Source organism: Bombina bombina, chromosome 4, assembly GCF_027579735.1.
Source record: "Bombina bombina isolate aBomBom1 chromosome 4, aBomBom1.pri, whole genome shotgun sequence".
Lineage (NCBI taxonomy): Eukaryota > Metazoa > Chordata > Amphibia > Anura > Bombinatoridae > Bombina > Bombina bombina.
The window spans coordinates 613,087,025-613,108,681 of NC_069502.1; the positions used below are offsets into that span (position 1 = coordinate 613,087,025).

At 34.3% G+C, this 21,657-nt stretch overlaps 2 long non-coding RNA genes across 2 annotated transcripts; one reads left to right on the plus strand and one right to left on the minus strand.

The window, feature by feature from the left end:
- Window positions 1–4,453: 4,453 nt before the first annotated feature.
- Window positions 4,454–17,971, minus strand: LOC128655504 (uncharacterized). The gene is made up of 3 exons (XR_008401830.1): window positions 17,933–17,971; window positions 17,805–17,861; window positions 4,454–4,507 (listed from the first exon to the last, which is right to left on the minus strand). It is a non-coding gene; the product is annotated as an uncharacterized LOC128655504 (long non-coding RNA).
- On the plus strand, window positions 15,142–16,506 carry LOC128655503 (uncharacterized). Its single transcript, XR_008401829.1, has 2 exons — window positions 15,142–15,191; window positions 16,282–16,506. It is a non-coding gene; the product is annotated as an uncharacterized LOC128655503 (long non-coding RNA).
- Window positions 17,972–21,657: the final 3,686 nt, after the last annotated feature.

Consider the following 21,657-nt stretch of genomic DNA (forward strand, 5'->3'; position numbering starts at 1 on the left):
ATATATATAAAATGATGATTGTAAATAGATTTTTTTTCTAAGGCAAAATCACATTACTTTTGGTAGAAATCGAAGTAGACAGAAATCATTTTGTATTATTCATACATAATAGAATTTTAAATGTGACCATTGAATTAATGCCTTATATTTCATAGACTTTTGTATAACAAATGTGTGTAATATAATGTGATTTGAAGTTCTAAATCTACTATGAATTACAAGATAGAGGTCTGGAAGAACATATACTGTATATGGTGTGTAAAATATACATAACGTTCTAACAAAATCGCTTTCACCTAAAAGTGAAATTCATTTGCAGCTCTCTGTAAATATATCACACACTGCACAATGCATGCATGTCTATAGGGATTTTTAGGATTAAAGTATTATTAGTAGCAAATGAAAATGAAACGTTAATACCTTTCAATGTTGCAGGTTCCAGTATTCTGAAGACCAAAGCAAATAAAATGTAAAGAAGCATATCTATCCTGGTAATTGTTCATTATGGCTTAGACTGTAATCTCATTGAGTGTATCTACGCAGGCAGACAAAGGTCTGTTTGACACTAAATGTGTGTGAATATGTTCGATAACTCTATACTAGGTATTGTACATATTTTATAGGGTGTTCTGCCTGAGGACACAGCAGCTGATTTAAATCAAAGAAAACCATAATTGCTTGTGAGCTAACAAAGCATATAGTTTGTTAGTTTTAACTTGATCTGATTACATTTACTGTTAAAATGTACGTGGAATAAGCAAAACCTTTTTCCCCCATCATTTTTGAAAGAGAGTGTAAACCCTATCGTTCCACATTCTTTTGTAAAATAAGCATACAGCAAAAAAGAATCTTCAGCTATACAACAATAATCCTCTGACACGTACAATAGACATTGAATGGCTCTCTGTATTTCCCTCCCTTAGTGACAACAAAACCATTGGTCTGTAGCTTCAGTGAGGGCTCTCCTGCTATTGGCTGAGGTGGTGTGGCTTTAACTCTTGTGATTGGTAGGCAACAGCTGACGTCATGACCAATTGGGTGTTTTGTATCCAGGAGAAACATGTTATGTATAGCTATTTAAATCCCAGCCAAATGATGCAAGCAGTGTTGTCTGCTTCAAAAAAAGAGTAGGAAAAAAAAAAGGGTTAGCTTTAACAGTAATGGAATCTGAAAGGGAAATCTTGTCACACTGAATTATTGAAGCAATGAACATAAGTGACCCAGCATAGCTCTGCACTGAACCAAATATTACAGTATATTTGCATCTAAGATTTCCCTCTTATTTTTCCCTCCATTAACACAAGGAATGTGGTCAACTCTGGAAAGTGTAGGAAACTGAAAAATGTACTGTAGTAAAACTATTTTCTTACATCTGGGACTCTCTCTAAAGATTAAAGGGATTATAGAACTGAATGCCTTTGTGACCTATATTAAAGAAATCATAGCTAACAAAAGCAGTGCTTAAACCAAAAGAAGCTTTACGCTTTTAAAAATGAATTGAATAATACGATTCTGTCTAAACACATAAAATGTATTTTAAGAAAATACAGGCAAGCTTGCAAGATTTTTTTAAACAATTTTTTTTTTTACTAAAATCTTAAATTTTAGGGCTAGATTACAAGTGGAGCACTAACAGAATTGCGCAAGCGAAAAGGAGTTTATTGTGGGTTTTTGCACATGTAGTTTTTATTGCTCGTAATTACAAGTTGAAAGTAAACACGATCGCTTGAGCGCAATTGAAGTTAACGAGCATCAGGTTAGCGCGACCTTAGAGCACTGGTTAACTGTTTCACAAAACAAAAAAGTCTCACAAAAGACATCACAAATACATTACAAAGTACACTTATACTCATAATAACACCATCCAATAACAACAATTATTAAAAAAAATATAGCATAAAAAAGTTATAAGGGCTCAAAGATATATACATTGTATTTATATGTGTATATATGTATTTACAGACATAAATACACATATAAACGCATACATACATATGTACACATATATAGACATACATATAAATGCATTGGAGCACTTTGCAGTTAAGTAGATGAAAACATGGGAAAAAAATATTTATGCAATATTCATATTTAAAGGGATACGGAACACAACTTATTTTCTTTCATGATTCAGATAGAGCATGCAATTTTAAGCAACTTTCTAATTTACTCCTATTATCAATTTTTCTTTGTTCTCTTGGTATATTTATTTGAAAAAGCAGGAATGTAAGCATACAAGCTAGCCATTTTTGGTTCAGCACCCTGGATAGCGCTTGCTGATTGGTGGCTGCATTTAGCCAACAATCAGCAAGCGCTACCCAGGTGCTGAACCAAAGAAGGGGCCGACTCGTAAGCTTTCATTCCTGCTTTTTCAAATAAATATACCAGGAAAACAAAGAAAAATTGATATAAGAAATAAATTAGAAAGTTGCTTAAAATTGCATGCTCTATCTGAATCATGAAAGAAAAAAATGGGTTCAGTATCCCTTTAATAATGGTTTTGAACTATGTATTTATTGTAAATATTTTATATTCCAATGTCCTGCACATAGCAGAATATGTTCCAAGTATTTTTGAATAGATATTCCTATAGATCTGTATATCTATACCTATATATATAATCATGTATATATACAGTTTATAAATATATATATATATATATATATATATATATATATAGAGGTATAGATATATTTGGTACCAAAATAACATCAGATATATGTGGAAATATGCATTTATGAATAAATAGAACATATTCTTCTTGTAATGTTCGTGGGATATTTCCTTATTAGACTAATCCTGGCAAGTAGTCTTCTTATCCCAGCATCAAGTTGAAAGATAATGAAAAATCACAGAACTAAGTATAACAGTTTGAAGGAATGAGGAAGTACAGGAAGATTTGACAACACAAACTGCAAGGGTTAACGAGGAGCAGTTCACGAGCCTGAGAAGGGGTCAGAAGTAAGCAGACAATACAATGCCCCTGAGAAACACAAAAATAAAAGAAATGCTCACCAGGCAGTGCACGGTTCAGTGAGAAGACTCCGGCAGTCCAATTTTTCTGTGAATCAAAGGGTTAAGCAAAATGAATGGTCAATAGGCAATGCAGGGTTCAGTAACAAGCAGGCAGTCCAGTAAAGCAAAATAGTAAACAGCAAAAAATAGCACCCAGGAATACACAGAGGTAAACATATACTAGGGCACTTACAGACCTAATAATATCACGTTAACTAGGGGCAGGCTCACGCCCAGGTGGAGGCACAGGTGTACAGGAAATGAGCAGAGCAGCAATCACGGCGCGCAGTGATGATGTCACTGCTGTGCGCCGCACAACAATCAGATGCTGCCATGACAACGACCAGGCGGAGATGGGCAGTGGTATGACACTTCTATGTGAAGAACATTGTAATGTGAAATATTCATATTTTCATGTCGGGTTTGGGCCCGAGTAGAGTGTTCAGGGTTTTTTTCACTTTTTTTCTCTATTGAATACCATGGGGGAATACGTTAACGTGTGCGTGATATTCTAAACTCGGCTTTTTACTTGCAACGGGTTAGCGCACAAGCAAAAAGAGTTTACGTTCAACTTTTAATATGAGCCCAACCCGGGGTGCAAAAATCTTACATCTAGCGCAGTTAATGCTCAACCGGAAACGTTAAATATTGTCCACTGTAATCTGGCCCTTAAAGGGATAGTAAACACCAAAAATGTTATTGTTTAAAAAGATAGATAATCCCTTTATTTACCATTCTCCAGTTTTGCATAAACAACACTGTTATAGAAATATACTTTTTACCTCTGTAATTACCTTGTATCTAAGCTTCTGCTGACTGCCTCCTTATCTCAGATCATTTGACAGACTTGCATTACAGGCAATTAGTGCTAAATAACTTCACGTGCGTGATCACAATGTTATATATATGAAACACATGAACTAACGCGCTCTATCTGTGAAAAACTGCCAAATGCACTTAAATGAAAGGCGGCATTCAAGGGCTTCGAAATTAGCATATGAGCCTACCTGGGTTTAGCCTTCAATTTAGAATAATAAGAGTACAAAGCAAATTTGATTATAAAAGTAAATTAGAAAGGTGTTTAAAATGACATGCCCTATCTGAATCATGAAAGTTTAATTTGGACTTTACTATCCCTTTAATAAATAATAAGTTAAACTATAAAGCTAGATGAAATGTTACAAATACATTATCAAAACAAAGCAATAAATAGATTCAGATGTTGTTTTTAATAATTTTTCTGCCAGGATGTTAACAAACAATATTTTCTTAGCAGACAAAACGTGTTTTTATACAGTAAATTATTTTAGAATAAACATGAATTACAATATATGTCATCCAGTAAAAGCAAATGTGATCTACTGAAAGTGTTACAGCTTGGAAATAAATATTTAACCTTTTTCAGTGCTTACCATGAATGAAGTGCTGCTGAAATCCCATTGGAACTTTTCCAGTGTGAAGCGAAGATGGTGTTTATTTTCAGTTATTGCACCTAAATACCAAATGTTTTACAGAAAACAGAGAGTTCCCTTTTGAATTAAAGGACCACTAAATGCAACATAATTGTGTGATTAACAATTGCATAATAAAAAAAGACAATGCAATAACACCTACTCTGAATTTCAAATAAGCAGTAGCTAATTTCTGACAATTTTTTCCCCCTCCCTTTTTCTGGCCCCTTGTACCATGTGACAGACTTCAGCCAATCACACACTAGTATACATATACCCTGTGAGCTTGTGCACATGCTCAGTAGGATCTTGTTCCCTAGAAAGTGTGTATATAAAAAGGTATAAAAAGATATTAAAAAATTGATAATAGAAATAAATTGGAAAGTGTCTTAAAACTGCATGCACTATCTGAATCATAAAAGTTTATTTTGACTTGAGTGTCCATTTAAGGCCACTCAAGTTACATATACAACAGAAAATTATTGTATTAAAAGTTGTAAAAAAAACAAACCAGGCTTTTTGGAGGGAGGTTTTTTGCAAGTCTTTATTGAAGCAAACAAGAGCAAAGTGAAAGTAAAACACTACAGCTACACATATTCTGTAATGATAATGGCTGCTATTCCAATCCATCAAAATTTTATTGCAAAGAATTCTATTTTTTGGCATGTTTATTTCAGTAAATAATGGCAAAAAGAAAACTAGGGCTTTTGGTGTACAAAAGTGTTGATATTGTTTATTATTTCAAAGGAATGGGATAGTAAGTTCCCTTTTTTGATACAGCAGCCTTCCATTGTGAGAAGTAGGTCCCCTGGGAGTATTATAAAACTCACTCACCACGGACAGACTTAGGGCAAGATTTATCAAAGTGAGAATAAGAAAATTCTCACATTTGTCGTCAAAAAAACCCTCACAAATGATATCACCATTTTTATGAAAGGTTATGCGCCAATAAAGTTGCAACTTTTCATATGTACGAACAAATTGACTCATGACCATTCGCAAATCTTAAATATATGCGAATAAGTTGTCTGGAAATGCCTAACTTTTGTATTAATCTCTATTGGCATTTTAAAATGCCTGTATATATTCGCAGTTCTCATATATTTATGAAAAGTGGTGCATGCAATATTCACTGTTTTTAATTTCACCAATTTGTAGGTTGCGAGGAGTGAAAAATAAAGAGCGATATTGTTGTTTGTCTGGAGGGAAAATGGAAATATGTATTTTTCTTGCTGTATCTAGGGTTAGAAATTGCCCACAACAAGGCGCAGAACCTTAATAATATTAATAATTAAATAACAAAAAGGTATACACAAATTTATAAAAAAGTAAAATAATTTAAGTGCAATTGAAATAATTGTATTAAAAAGAATGAAGATAAACTCCAAAAAACGGGCAACCTTCCTCAATGAAAGAGAGCCAAAGAAGGGGCAAAATAAAAATAACTTTAATATATAAGAAATAACATTCTTACAAATGATCACTTGATTAAAACAATAAACCTAAAATTCAGATTGATAAATAAAGTGAAAATGACATTTTCGCAAGAAAAATAGGATCAGCCATTCGCTTGACATCGCAAAAAAGTTTTGCCCCAAAAATGTCTCTAGAATTTTGATAAATACTGGCAACATTTTTTACTTCAGACATTGCGAACTATAACGGAAATAATCGTGACTTTTTAGGCGCATTTTTTCGGTGCTTGATAAATTTTGCCCTAAGTGGTCCTCAGAATAAGGTGAACTATGGGGAGATGTAGAGAAGTAGTGGAGATATTGTGCCCCCCCCCTTTTTGACGGCATGTGCTTACTGTGTCTATTGGACTAAGGGCAAGATTTATCAAGCTCTGAATATTAAAATTCTCATATTTTTCACCAAAAGCAACGTTACAATTGATATCTCCATATTTATCAAAGTTGATGCGCCAGAAAAGTCACAACTTCTCATATATGCGAACAAAGTGACTTCTGTTCATTCGCAAGTTTTTAGAATATGCGAATCAGTTGTCTGGAAATGCCTAATTCTTGTATTAAACCTATACACATTTCATACATGCCCTTTTTTATTCAAAATTATCATGTATTTATCAAAATTGTCGCATGTCATATTCACTGTTTCTACATTCACCAATTTGTAGGTTGCTAGTTAGTGGAAAAGCGCAAGTAGTTGATTTTTGTTGTTCCCGGTTGAAATGGAAAATTTACTTTTCCTTGCTGTTTTTGCTGTTTCTCGAAACAGAAATCGCCCACAACAGGTCGCAGAGCATGATCTAGTTGCGGAACAAGAAATAAAAAGAAGGGTTCCAAGAATTTTTCGGTTACGAGTTGGTTTGGAAGCTCTATCCGACCATGAAGTAAAAAGAAGATTCAGACTGAATAGGCAGTCCTTAATTAATTTATATCATCTTGTTGAAGCTGATATCGACCCAAATACAGGAAGGACACATGCTCTTCCAGGCATGATACAATTATTGTCTGTCATCCATATCCTGGCTACTGGGTTTTTTCAATCTGTCAGCAGTATTGTTGTGGGCCTCAGTCAACCTTCTTTTTCCAGGTATCTCACACATATGCTCAAAGCTATTTTGAAGCATTTAAAATCATTTATTAATTTTCCCAATAATGCTGAAGGTTGGCAAAGCTTGAAAAGTAATTTTTTTAAAGTTGCTGGTATGTCCAATGTCTTAGGGGCTATTGATTGCACCCACATCCAATTAAGACCTCCGCAACACAAAGAAGAACAATTTAGGAATCACAAACATAACCATTAATTAAATGTTCAAATGGTTTGTAATGCCAAGCTGTAACATACCTGTACCTTTAAATCCTAAATACCTCCCATTATCCTCTTTCCCTTTAAATTCCCACTTCCTGCTAAACCAAACTGCTTGATTATTGGGTATACCTTGTGCTTAGCAGTGCTCTCTATCCAGAGAGATGTTCTTGCCTACAGAACTTTGTTACTTTTGAATCTATTGAAGTTTCATAATTTGACAATATGGGGAATTGAGAATAAGCATAAACTGCTTGTTAGCACCGCACAGCCTCTAACGCAAAACTCGTAATCTAGGCATATGCTTCAAAAATCAAAAGTTCCCTTAATCTCTTGAAATTACATCTCTCTGACGCTAAAGCTAAACAAAAGACTTACTATGACAAAAGACATAGACCAGCCCCCGCATATAAAGTTGGAGATTTGGTTTGGCTCTCAACTAAACATTTGCATATGGGAATACCCTCAAAGAAATTGGCTAATCAATTAATTGGTCCCTTTCTTATCGAAAAGATCATCAATCCATCAGCTGTTATTTTGACTTTGCCTGACTCATAAAATTCATTCAAGTTTCCATGTCTCTCTTTTAAAACCTTACTTTCATCAGGGTGACCCACGAAGAACTCCTGCACCTGAACCTCCAATTCAGTGTGGAGATCATTTGGAATATGAAGCTGAACAAATTCTTGACTCTAGACTTCGACGTCATCAATTGGAGTACTTGGTTAAATGGCGACACTATCCTCCTGAGAATTCTTGTGTACCAGTTTAAGATATTCATGCTCCACCATTATTAGCTAACTTCCATAAGAGGTTCCCTAACAAACCATGTGCCGAATCCTCTGTGCGGATTCCTTGAGGAGGGGGATATGTAACATACCTGTACCTTTAAATCCTAAATACCTCCCATTCTCCTCTTTCCCTTTAAATTCCCACTTCCTGCTAAACCAGATTGCTTGATTATTGAGTATACCTTGTGCATAGCAGTACTCTCTATCCAGAGAGATGTTCTTGCCTACAGAACTTTGTTACTTTTGAATCTATTGAAGTTTCATAAATAACAGACGCTGTCTGTGTACAATCTACTTTCTATTACTTATTGTTACCAGCAGTCTGGAGTTTGTCACCATTTTAGACAGACACTGTATGTGCATCTCCAGCTCAAGTCATTTCACCTGCACGTTGTTCAGTCTCACACAGACGCTGTCTGTGCATTTCCAGCTCAAGTCATCTCACCTGCACGCTATTCAGTCTCTCACAGACGCTGTCTGTGCATCAACATAACTTCATACACCGCTGCATGCCCTGTGGTCTAACCGCAAGTACTTTGTACAAACTGCCTTGTCAAACCTTTCACATAATACCTTGTAACATCCAATATTGCATTAATCAACATATATCTGGCAATCCAATCTGTATATATTTAACTACTTTATACCGTTACTGCGTTTCCAAAGATAATTCATCTATCACTTGATAACTATATATATCATTATAGTAACCTTACTTCTTGAACTAAAGGTAACTAACTCTGACTTGACATTGTCAGAGTAGTTTTCAAAGTGAAACTTAGTTTCTTTCCAATTCAGTATCACTGTTACATTTCAGGCACTTGCTCATTAACCAAATCAATAGTGAGCAGAGTACTCCTGTATCCAGTAGCTACAAACTCACATTTATTCATTCACTGAATACTTTAAGTCAAAGAAATGTCTTGAATCATGAAACAAGCTTACAATAATGAGTGGCCGATCAAATTTTCCTGGGTCATGCCATGATTATTATATACTTCAGCAGTCGGCACTTTACTGTATGTTTGAGTCTGCAGAAATGGCTGATAGATGGCTGTTAGGTACTTTTCACCTAGATTTAGAGTTCTGCGGTAGCCGTCAAAACCAGCGTTAAGGGCTCCTAATGCTGGTTTTTACCGCCCGCTGGTATTTACAGTCAGTCAGGAAAGGGTCTAACGCTCACTTTCCAGCCGCGACTTTTCCATACCGCAGATCCCCTTATGCCAATTGCGTAGCCTATCTTTTCAATGGGATCTTCCTAACGCTGGTATTTAGAGTCTTGGCTGAAGTGAGCGTTAGAACTCTAACAACAAAACTCCAGCCGCAGAAAAAAGTCAGGAGTTAAGAGCTTTATGGGCTAATGCCGGTTTATAAAGCTCTTAACTACTGTGCTATAAAGTACACTAACACCCATAAACTACCTATGTACCCCTAAACTGAGGCCCCCCCCACATTGCCGCCACTCTAATAACAGACAATCAGATTGAGCTTGCATTCTATTGGCTGATCGGAACAGCCAATAGAATGTGAGCTCAATCTGATTGGCTGATCCAATCAGCCAATCGGATTGAACTTGAATCTGATTGGCTGATTCAATCAGCCAATCAAATTTTTCCTACCTTAATTCCGATTGGCTGATTGGCTGATCCAATCACCCAATCGGATTGAACTTAAATCTGATTGGCTGATTCAATCAGCCAATCAGATTTTTCCTACCTTAATTCCGATTGGCTGATAGAATCCTATCAGCCAATCGGAATTCGAGGGACGCCATCTTGGATGACGTCATTTAAAGGAACCTTCATTCGTCGTTAGTCCGTCGGTGTGGAAGGATGGCTCTGCGTCGGCTGCTTCAAGATGGACCTGCTCCGCTCCGGAAGATAGAAGATGCCGCCTGGATGAAGACTTTGGACCCTCTGGATGACCTCTTCTTGCCGGATAGGATGAAGACTTCGGACCCTCTGGAGGACCTCTTCTTGCCGGATTGGATGAAGACTTCGGACCCTCTTCTGGACAGATCGGTGATACCCGGCTGGGTGAATACAAGGTAGGGAGATCTTCAGGGGCTTAGTGTTAGGTTTTTTTAAGGGGGGTTTGGGTTAGATTAGGGGTATATGGGTGGTGGGTTGTAATGTTGGGGGGGTATTGTATGTTTTTTTTCAGGCAAAAGAGCTGATTTCTTTGGGGCATGCCCCACAAAAGGACCTTTTAAGGGCTGGTAAGGTAATAGAGCTGTTAACTTTTTATTTTAGATTAGGGTAGGGCTTTGTTATTTTTTTAGGGGGCTTAGAGTAGGTGTAATTAGTTTAAAATTCTTGTAATTTTTTTTATTTTTTGTAATTTAGTGTTTTTTTTTTGTAATTTAGTTTAGTTGATTTAATTGTAGGTAATTGTAGGTAGTATATTTAATTAATTTATTGATAGTGTAGTGTTAGGTTTAATTGTAACTTAGGTTAGGATTTATTTTACAGGTAATTTTGTAATTATTTTAACTAGGTAGCTATTAAATAGTTAATAACTATTTAATAGCTATTGTACCTAGTTAAAATAAATACAAAGTTGCCTGTAAAATAAATATAAATTCTAAAATAGCTACAATATAATTAATCGTTATATTGTAGCTATATTAGGGTTTATTTTACAGGTAAGTATTTAGCTTTAAATAGGATTAATTTATTTAATAATAAATAATTTATTTTGTTAGATTTAAATTATATTTAACTTAGGGGGGTGTTAGGGTTAGGGTTAGACTTAGCTTTAGGGGCTAATACATTTATTATAGTAGCGGTGAGGTCCAATCGGCAGATTAGGGGTAAATACTTGAAGTTAGGTGTCGGCGATGTTAGTGAGGGCAGATTAGGGGTTAATAAAATTTATTATAGGGTTTGCGAGGCGGGAGTGAGGCGGTTTAGGGGTTAAAACATTTATTATAGTGGCGGCGAGGTCCGGTCGGAATATTAGGGGTTAATAAGTTTAGGTAAGGTAGCAGCGACATTGGGGTTGCAGATTAGGGGTTCATAGGGATAATGTAGGTTGCGGCGGTGTACGGAGCAGCAGATTAGGGGTTAATAATAAAATGCAGGTGTCAGCGATAGTGGGGGCGGCAGATTAGGGGTTAGTAAGTGTAAGGTTAGGGGTGTTTAGACTCGGGGTACATGTTAGGGTGTTAGGTGCAGACTTAGAGAGTGTTTCCCCATAGGAAACAATGGGGCTGCGTTAGGAGCTGAACGCTGCTTTTTTGCAGGTGTTAGGTTTTTTTTTTCAGCTCAAACTGCCCCATTGTTTCCTATGGGGGAATCGTGCACGAGCACGTTTTGCCAGCTTACCGTTACCGTAAGCAACGCTGGTATTGAGAGTTGAAGTGGCGGTAAATTATGCTCTACGCTCCCTTTTTGGAGCCTAACGCAGCCCTTCAGAGAACTCTAAATACCAGCGTTATTTAAAAGGTGCGGGGGAAAAAAAACACGCGTAGCTAATGCACCCCTTTGGCCGCAAAACTCTAAATTATAGCCGTTTGTTTCTTATTCCTTTCTTTGATAGTGAATTTCACATTTAATTTTCTTTTCTTTTTTTCCTTTTATTGGACACGTTTTCAAATGAATTAACATTTTTTTTTTTTAGGAGACAGTGGATATCCTTGTCGTCATTGGCTCATGACGCCATTTACCAATCCAAGAAATGATGGTCAGTAAAAATATAATGATGTTCATCAGAGCACTCGCTCATCTATTGAAAGGACCTTCAAGCTATTAAAAACTAGATTTCGTTGTCTAGATAGATCAGGTGGAGTTCTATAATATGATCCTTGCAAGGTATTGGATATAATTTTGGCGTGCTGCATTTTGCACAACATAGCACTGCAAGATGGAGACGGGGATGTCACTGTCCACAGTGAGAATGATGATAATGAAGATCTTGAGGCTTCAAGAGATTCCACTGCTGGGGGTGTTGAAGTTCGGAATAACCTTGCTGCTCTATATTTCTCATGTTAGTATATTTTATCTTTGTCAAAAACAATACATTTTTTAATTAGTCTGTGCATTGCCATTTTAATTTTTTTTTTTCTTTCTTAAAGGAATCAAACGCGGTGTCAACAGAATAAATAAGATGGAATCCAGTTTAAGCAATATTGATTTCATCGTTTTTGTAATAGTTATTCTCATTAAATAAATTGGTTCAATATATATTTCTATATTTTTTGTTGATATTTTTTTAACAAATGCATCATGGGTACATTTTTAAAGGATATTATACTAGTAAATTAATTGGTGTTCCACTTTAATCTCCAAATTTTTTTAAATGATTAATAGTGTTATATAACCAAAATATTTAAGTTCAACGGATAGTCTAGTCAAAAATAACCTTTCAAGAATAAGATAGAGCATGTCATTTTAAGTAATTTTCTAATTTACTCCAATTCTCAATTAGATGGCACATGTATTGTTAAGAAGATTGGTGTCAACAATTAGAGATTCAATCAGCAATTGTTACACATCTCCTAAAAAAAACTGACTGTCCCCTCCAATACTTATTAAATAAACCTACTAAAATATCTTTTTTTTAATTATGATAGTATAGAAAGATGATAATTACTTACAATCGATGGCTCTATTGAAATCATGAGAAATTATTATCAGATACACTATCCCTTTAATTTAGATACTTATTAACACTCTGATTATATCAGGGCTTTAGACAGACAAGTAGTTTATCCAATCAGTGCAGACTCTATTATAACTCCACCGTAGTGAGCATATTATTAGCTATACAATATAAATGGATTAGTAGTGTGTAACTAAAAAAATTAAACATGCTCTAAGCTTTGAGACTGTTTTAAAAATAAACAGAAATAATTTTTAGGTCACCGATTTTTAGATTTTTAAAATAATGCCCAGGGAACCAAGCAAATTGTATGTAAAAAGTTAATTGCATAGTAGATTCAAATTTGATTCCCTATATGTATCATGAAAGTTTAATTTTGAAAAGACTGTCCTTTAAACCCTCTTTTTTGCATTCATTATTTTGATATAAAATATAATTTTGTACACGAATGCTATTTACTTTTATTATCAAATTTGCATCATTCTCTTGATAAACTATTTGAAGAAGTATATTGGTGGCTGCAAATCATTACACATTAAAATCTACTATGATATGTCTTTAAGAATAAAAAAAAAATTTTTTTGCATATACAGTGGAGGAGAAGATCATGATTTTATTGTGGAGGAGAAGAGTAATCCTTTTCTCTTTAGTGTTGTGTCCTACACAAAGACATTTTTTTTATATACATATTTAATTGAACTAAAAAAATCCCTCTATGAAAAATTGTTATGACAATCCATAAGCATCTTTAATAGTAATAACAATGATGCAAAAATATATTCAAAGAATACACAAATTTTTAACAGTATGTTAAATGTCTAAATTATTGAGAAGAAAAACAAAGAAAAAAAAAACATGTGCCAATAAAAACGCATATATTCCTATTTTTGGATCAGAGTAGAAAATGCCTTTAACCAGGAAGCCAAAATTCACTTTTGGAGACTTGATTATAATAACAGCATTCATGAGGAAATATTTCCCCCAAAAAATTGGTGGTGTCTACGGAGTCATGCAAGACCAAAGAAATGTGATCTTGTCAGAAATGGGGTCCGAAGAGTGTCTGGTTTAAGAAGGAGTCAGCGCGACTGCCTGAAAAGATTTTCAGATTTAAGCAGAAGAGAAAAAGATTTAAAAAGCTCTATAATAAGATTTCTTCGGGCATGAAAGTATCTTATTACTATTATTTATTTTCTGTGCACCTAAAAAAAATGTATATGAAGCAAGGTACATGTTCCATTCTATTACACAACACACTTTATATTTATTCCCAATTGTATTTTAGTTTACCCTAACAAGAAATGTTTATATTATGCCCCAAGAAAGGATCTGAAACACACTGTTGCCACTTAGTTGACAAAATATTGATAAACATTATTGTTCTCGAAAACTAAACTACAATTATTTACTACACAATAACGCTATAGCGTTCATAGCACATGACACTTTTATCTTGTTGTGCCCCAAGAAGGTATCCTGGAACGCCTGTTTTTATGCCCCTATAAAGGATCCGAAAAACACTGTCGCCACTTAGTTGACAAAATATTAATAAACAATATTCTTCTCTAAAACCAAACTACAGTTCTATACTGCGCAATTACGCAATAGCGTTCATGCCACATCACAATTTTATCTTGTTGTGCCCCAAGAAGGTATCCTGGAATGCCTGTTATTATGCCCCAATAAAGGATCCGAAAAACACTGTGGCCACTTAGTTGACAAAATATTGATAAACATTATTGTTCTTGAAAAATAAACTTCAATTCTATAGTGCGCAATTACGCAATAGCGTTCATGCCACATGACACTATTATCTTGTTGTGCCCCAAGAAGGTATCCTGGAACGGATATTATTATGCACCAATAAAGGATATTTAATAATGAACTCTTATTTTTCTTATCTATTTTTATTTGTTTTGATTGTTTTTTTCTTTGCTCAGACAGGAGAGAAAAATTAGAAAACTGGTATGCAAAATCTTTTAAGGATATGGAGGTGCAAAGTGACCAAACATCAGGATCACCACCGACGCCAATAGTAGAAATCAGAAATAAGAGAATGGTTGAGATCGAAAATACTTTAGAAGAAAATCAAGAAGGTATGGTTAATTTTGTCAGACATTTTATCCACTTTGCTATTGATTACTCATATGTAACCAACAGTGTTTAACCTAAATTTTATATGAATACTACACATGTACTAACGTCCTCAAGTGTTGTAAGAATTCAACACATCAAAATAGAATATCAAGTTAATGTACTATACATTTTAATCGAAATTCAAATATATTTATATATATATTTATTTTAAAAGCAGCTGGAGAAATTGATAATCAAAAGCCGGAGTTTAGTCTTCCAATGAAAAGACCCAAAACTATGGTTGAACATTCTTCTGAATCTAATTCTGTGGTTTTTGAACGTTTGTTTTTTTGTTTTTTATATATTTTTTTAAATTTTCATTATGCATCTTTCTTTAAATATGTTAATTCGTTTATTGCTGGGTTGGTTTTTTTCATAGATGATGTTGAATCCAAAGATTCACGTGCAACCAGAAAAATTGTTACACGTAAGTACAAATTTTCAATTTTTGTTTTTATTCTGTATTATTCAGTTTTGATTGTGCCCTTGTCTTTTTTTTTTTTTTTTACGATCTCTCCTTTCTAGGAATTTTCTGCAAACTGTTCAATATAACCGCGTACTTAGAGGGACAGTCAACACCAGAATTTTTGTTGTTTTAAAAGATAGATAATCGCTTAATTACCAATTCCCCAGTTTTGCATAACCAACACAGTTATAATTATACACATTTTACCTCTGTAATTACCTTGTATCTAAGCCTCAGCAGACTGCCCCCTTATTTCAGTTCTTTTGACAGACTTGCATTTTAGCCAATCAGAGCTGTCTCAGTGGTAAATTCACGTGCATGAGCTCAATGTTATCAATATGAAACACGTGAACTAATGCCCTCTAGTTGTGAAAAACTATCAAAATGCATTTAGATTAGAGGCGGCCTTCAAGGTCTAAGAAATAAGCATATGAACCTCCTAGGTTTAGCTTTCAACTAAGAATACCAAGAGAACAAAGCTAAATTGGTGATAAAAGTAAATTGGAAAGTTAATTAAAATTACATGCCCTATTTGAAACATGAAAGGTTTTTTTGGACTTGACTGTCCCTTTAAATGAAAAATTAAACACAATTTTTTAAATCCCTGATTCTGATAGAGCATGTAATTTTAAGCAACTTTCTAATTTAATGCTATTATCATTATTTCTTCATTTTCTTTTCTATCTTGAATTGAAAATCAAGAATGACATTTTAGAAGGCGGCCCTTTTTTGGTTCACAACCTGTGTTGTCCTTGCTGATTGGACAGCACCAATAAACATGTGCTGTCCAGAGTTCTGATACAAAAATTGTCTGTTGTCTTAGCTTAGATGCCTTCTTTTTCCAATAAAGATAGCAAGAGAAAAAATAAAAATGTATAATAGAAGTAAATTAGAAAGTTGTTTAAAATTGCATGTTCTACCTGAATCATGTAAGAAAAAATTTGGGTTCAGTTTCCCATTAATATCTATTCAAAACGTTAATGTATACAAATTAAAAAAAATGAATGTAAAATAGTACTAACTGTTTTTATATATTTGTTAACTTTAACAGAGGTAGTTGAAGAAGATCTTGGACTGATATCTCGAGAAACAATAATTGCTCAATTTGATAGATTGGAACTAATGATGCACACAATTACAAGGAGTCTTTTAGAATTTTTTAGAAGACTAATGACAGAGCAAATGTATTAAACAAATCATTTAAAAACAATTTGGTTTCTATGTTTGAGGTACATTTGCATTTTTTTTTATATCTATTAAAATGATTATATTTGAATATATGTAAGTGTCTGATATGTATTGAAACATTTAAAGATTTAAAGATTATGAAATTATTGGATACTAGTAAGACATGATAAATACATTGAAAATGATATTTATCTTTTTTATTGAAAATATGATCTGTTATAACTATTAACAAAAATTATAACATTAACCGTCTAATTATAACATCAACTTTAAAAATAAATAAATTAATGATTATCTTTTCTTGATTGAAAAATATTAACTAATGATTCCAGCAACCTATTAGTCTCAAGACGTGCAACTAAGCTTTGCCAGTTAATTTCAAGGCGTTCCCTTTGCAGGTTATGCATCTCTTGAAAAAAGGCCCTTTGTTCATTTTGGAAATTAGTGGCTACTTGAAGAATATTAACCAAATTGATAAAAATATTGAACGTCATTGGGGACATCTTCGGGTACATCTATATTTGTATCTGTGGAATGGACTGGAGATGTATCCTGAACTGGTTCTAAATTAAGTACATATTCCACATTTTCAGAATAATCTATAATAAAGATAAAAAATAATATAATTTTGACAATGCCACCTATTATCTAGGACAATCATATTTCACTGAAACAATGACAATGAACTTTAAGATTGACGAGTGTTTAAAGGGACAGTATACACACGTTTCAGCATCTTCAGGGTATAATATGCCTAAAAAATTAAATTTAAATATTTATTGGTTAATAAGACAAAATAGTTTAGTACTTTTTGAAACATAAATTATTGACATAAGATTATCTGGCATGTAATGAGAGCTCTTAAAAGGGACACTAAACCAATTTTTTTTATTTCATGATTCAGATCGACCCTGAAATTTTAAGCAACTTTCTGATTTATTCCTATTATCAATTTTTCTTCTTTCTCTTGCTATCTTTATTTAAAAAGCACGAATGTGATGCATAGGAGTTGACCCATTTTTGGTTGAGAACCTGGGTTATGCTTGCTTATTGGTGGGTAAATGTAAGCATCCAATAAGCAAGCACTATCAATGGTGCTGAACTTAAAGTGGGCTGGATGCTAAGATTTACATCCCTGCTTTTAAAATTAAAGATAGCAAGAGAATGAAGATAATTTGATAATAATAGTAAATTAGAAAGTTGCTTATAATTTCATGCTCTATCTGAATCACGGAAGAAAAAATTTGGGTTTAATGTCCATTTAATTATGTTTTTATTTGATATCCACACAAAAACGCTAGCTTATTTTTTTCTGTATATTAGATGTAAAGTATACATACAAATTTATTTAGGTAATCTATATAACAATTAGTAGTGAATAATTACCTTCAAAAAGTAGCAATGTTTCCTCTCTTTCAATATTGTGGTCATTCTCATTCTCTTCTAAAAATAAAAATTATAGAGGAAAAATAAATAGTACCCTCTTGAGGGACAATATAGCCAAAAATACCTACCAACTTCTTGCGGGACGCTGCTGCAACCTGCAATCTCCGGTGTTAATGCAGGATCAGCTGCTTGTGTAGGAGGAGATCCTATACTAAACCAAAAAAAAAAGAGATAAATAAATCAAAATATTAGGGGCGCGATCAAATATACGGCACAGGTTTCGGCGCAAGCGCGGGAACCCATGCCGCCAGTAATTTCACCTCACACATTGGGGTATTACATATACCCTGCCGGCAGTTCATAAAGTGCCATAAGTCTGATAAACTAGCGATGTCCAGAAATAAGTTTATCAGACTTATGGCACTTTAGCTAGTGACTTATGGCACTTTAGAAACTGCCGGTGCCTAAGAAAAGTAAAGAAAATAACAAATCTCCCGTAAAAGTCTAACACGCCCCCCAAAAATAAGCCCCCTGACACGTAAAACCCCTATATCCGCAATCCCTCCCTCTCACTACTAATAATAAATGTATTAACCCCTAGACCGACAACCCCCCACAACGCAATATGCCTATTAACCCCTATATCTGCCATCAAACCCACACCGCAAGTAATAACTCAATTATTAACCCCTAAACCGCCATAGCCCACAACGCAATTAACCTATTCAAGTATTAACCCCTAAACCGCCATAGCCCACATAGCCTATTAAATGTATTAACCCCTAATCTGCCGCAGTCAACGTCGCCGCCACTATAATAAATTTATTAACCCCTAAGCCTAAGTCTAACCCTCACACACCCCTAACTTAAATATTATTTAAATAAATCTAAATAAATTTACTATTATTAACTAAATTATTCCTAATTAAAACTAAATACTTACCTATAAAATAAACCCTAAGATAGCTACAATATAATTAATAATTACATTGTAGCTATTTTAGGATTTATTTTTATTTTACAGGCAACTTTGTATTTATTTTAACTAGGTACAATAGTTATTAAATAGTTATTAACTATTTAATAACTTCATAGCTAAAATAAGTACAAATATACCTGTAAAATAAAACCTAACCTAAGTTACTATTACACCTAACACTACACTATCATTAAATAAATTAAATTAATTAACCACAATTACCTAAAATTAAATACAATAAAATAAAATAAACTAAAGTACAAAAAAAAACAAACACTAAATTACAGAAAATAAAAAAAATTACAAGAAGTTTAAACTAATTACACCTAATCTAAGCCCCCTAATAAAATAAAAAAGCCCCCCAAAATAATACAATTCCCTACCCTATACTAAATTATAAATAGCACTTACAAGGGCTTTTTGCAGGGCATTGCCCCAAAGCTCTTTTACCTGTAAAAAAAAAATACAATACCCCCCCAACATTAAAACCCACCACCCACACACCCAACCTTACTCTAAAACCCACCCAATCCCTCCTTAATAAAACCTAACACTACCCCCTTGAAGATCACCCTACCTTGAGCCATCTTCATCCGATCCGGGCAGAAGTCTTCATTGAATCCGGGCAGAAGAGGTCCTCCAGCCGGGCAGAAGTCTTCATCCAAGCGGCATTGTCTATCTTCTTCCATCCCACGAGGAGCGGCTCCATCTTGAAGACATCCGACGCGGAGCATCCTCTTCCATCGACGGCGACTGTAGAATGAAGGTTCCTTTAAATGACGTCATCCAAGATGGCGTCCCTTCAATTCCGATTGGCTGATAGAATTCTATCAGCCAATCGGAATTAAGGTAGGAAAAATCCTATTGGCTGATGCAATCAGCATTCTATTAGCTATTCCAATCAGCCAATAGAATGCAAGCTCAATCCTTTTGGCTGATTGCATCAGCCAATAGGATTTTTTCTACCTTAATTCCGATTGGCTGATAGAATTCTATCAGCCAATCGAATTGAAGTGACGCCATCTTGGATGACGTCACTTAAAGGTACCTTTATTCAGTAAGAAGACTCTGGATGAAGAGTATTCTCCGTGTCGGATGTCTTGAAGATGGAGCCGCTCCGCGCCGGATGGATGAAGATAGAAGATGCCGTCTGGATGAAGACTTCTGCCCGTTTGGAGGACCACTTCTGCCCGGCTTGGATAAAGACTTCTGCCCGTCTGGAGGACCACTTCTGCCCGGTTGGGTGAAGACATCTCCCGGTAGGGTAATCTTCAGGGGGTTAGTGTTAGATTTTTTAAGGGGGGATTGGGTGGGTTTAGAGAAGAATTGGTTGTGTGGGTGGTGGGTTTTAATGTTGGGGGGGATATGTAATTTTTTTTACAGGTAAAAGAGCTGATTACTTTGGGGCAATGCTCCGCAAAAGGCCCTTTTAAGGGCTATTTGTAATTTAGTGTAGGGTAGGGCTTTTTTTATTTTGAGGGGGCTTTTTTATTTTGTTAGGGGGATTAGATTAGGTGTAATTAGTTTAAAAATCTTGTAATTTTTTTTATTATTTTCTGTAATTTAGTGTTTGTTTTTGTACTTTAGATAATTTTATTTAATTTAGGGAATGAATTTAATTATAGTGGTAGTGTTAGGTGTAATTGTAACTTAGGTTAGGTTTTATTTTACAGGTACTTTTGTCTTTATTTTAGCTAGGTAGTTATTAAATAGTTAATAACTATTTAATAACTATTCTACCTAGTTAAAATAAATACAAACTTGCCTGTAAAATAAAAATAAACCCTAAGATAGCTACAATGTAACTATTAGTTATATTGTAGCTAGCTTAGGGTTTATTTTATAGGAAAGTATTTAGTTTTAAATAGGAATAATTTAGTTAATGATAGTTATTTTATTTATATTTATTTCAATTATATTTAAGTTACGGGGGGTTAGGGGTAGACTTAGATTTAGGGGTTAATAATTTTAATATAGTGGCGGCAGATTAGGGGTTAATAAATGTAGGTAGGTGCCGGCGATGTTAGGGACGGCAGATTAGAGGTTAATAAAATTTAACTAGTGTTTGCGAGGCAGGAGTGCGGCGGTTTAGGGGGTTAATATATTTATTATAGTGGCGGCAATGTCCGGTTCGGCAGATTAGGGGTTAATTATTTTTTTTTAAGTGTTTGCGATGTGGGGTGGGGCCTCGGTTTAGGGGTTAATAGGTAGTTTATGGGTGTTAGTGTATTTTTAGCACTTTAGTTAAGAGTTTTATGCTACGGCGTTGTAGTGTAAAACTCTTAACTACTGAATTTTAACCCCTTAATGACCACAGCACTTTTCCATTTTCTGTCCGTTTGGGACCAAGGCTATTTTTACATTTCTGCGGTGTTTGTGTTTAACTGTAATTTTCCTCATACTCATTTACTGTACCCACGCATATTATATACCGTTTTTCTCGCCATTAAATGGGCTTTCTAAAGATACCATTATTTTCATCATATCTTATAATTTACTATAAAAATTTTTATAAAATATGAGGAAAAAATGGAAAAAAACGCAGTTTTTCTAACTTTGACCCCCAAAATCTGTTACACATCTACAACCACTAAAAAACACCCATGCTAAATAGTTTCTAAATTTTGTCCTGAGTTTAGAAATACCCAATGTTTACATGTTCTTTGCTTTTTTTGCAAGTTATAGGGCAATAAATACAAGTAGCACTTTGCTATTTCCAAACCACTTTTTTTCAAAATTAGCGCTAGTTACATTGGGACACTGATATCTGTCTGGAATCCCTGAATATCCCTTGACATGTATATATATATTTTTTAGAAGACATCCCAAAGTATTGATCTAGGCCCATTTTGGTATATTTCATGCCACCATTTC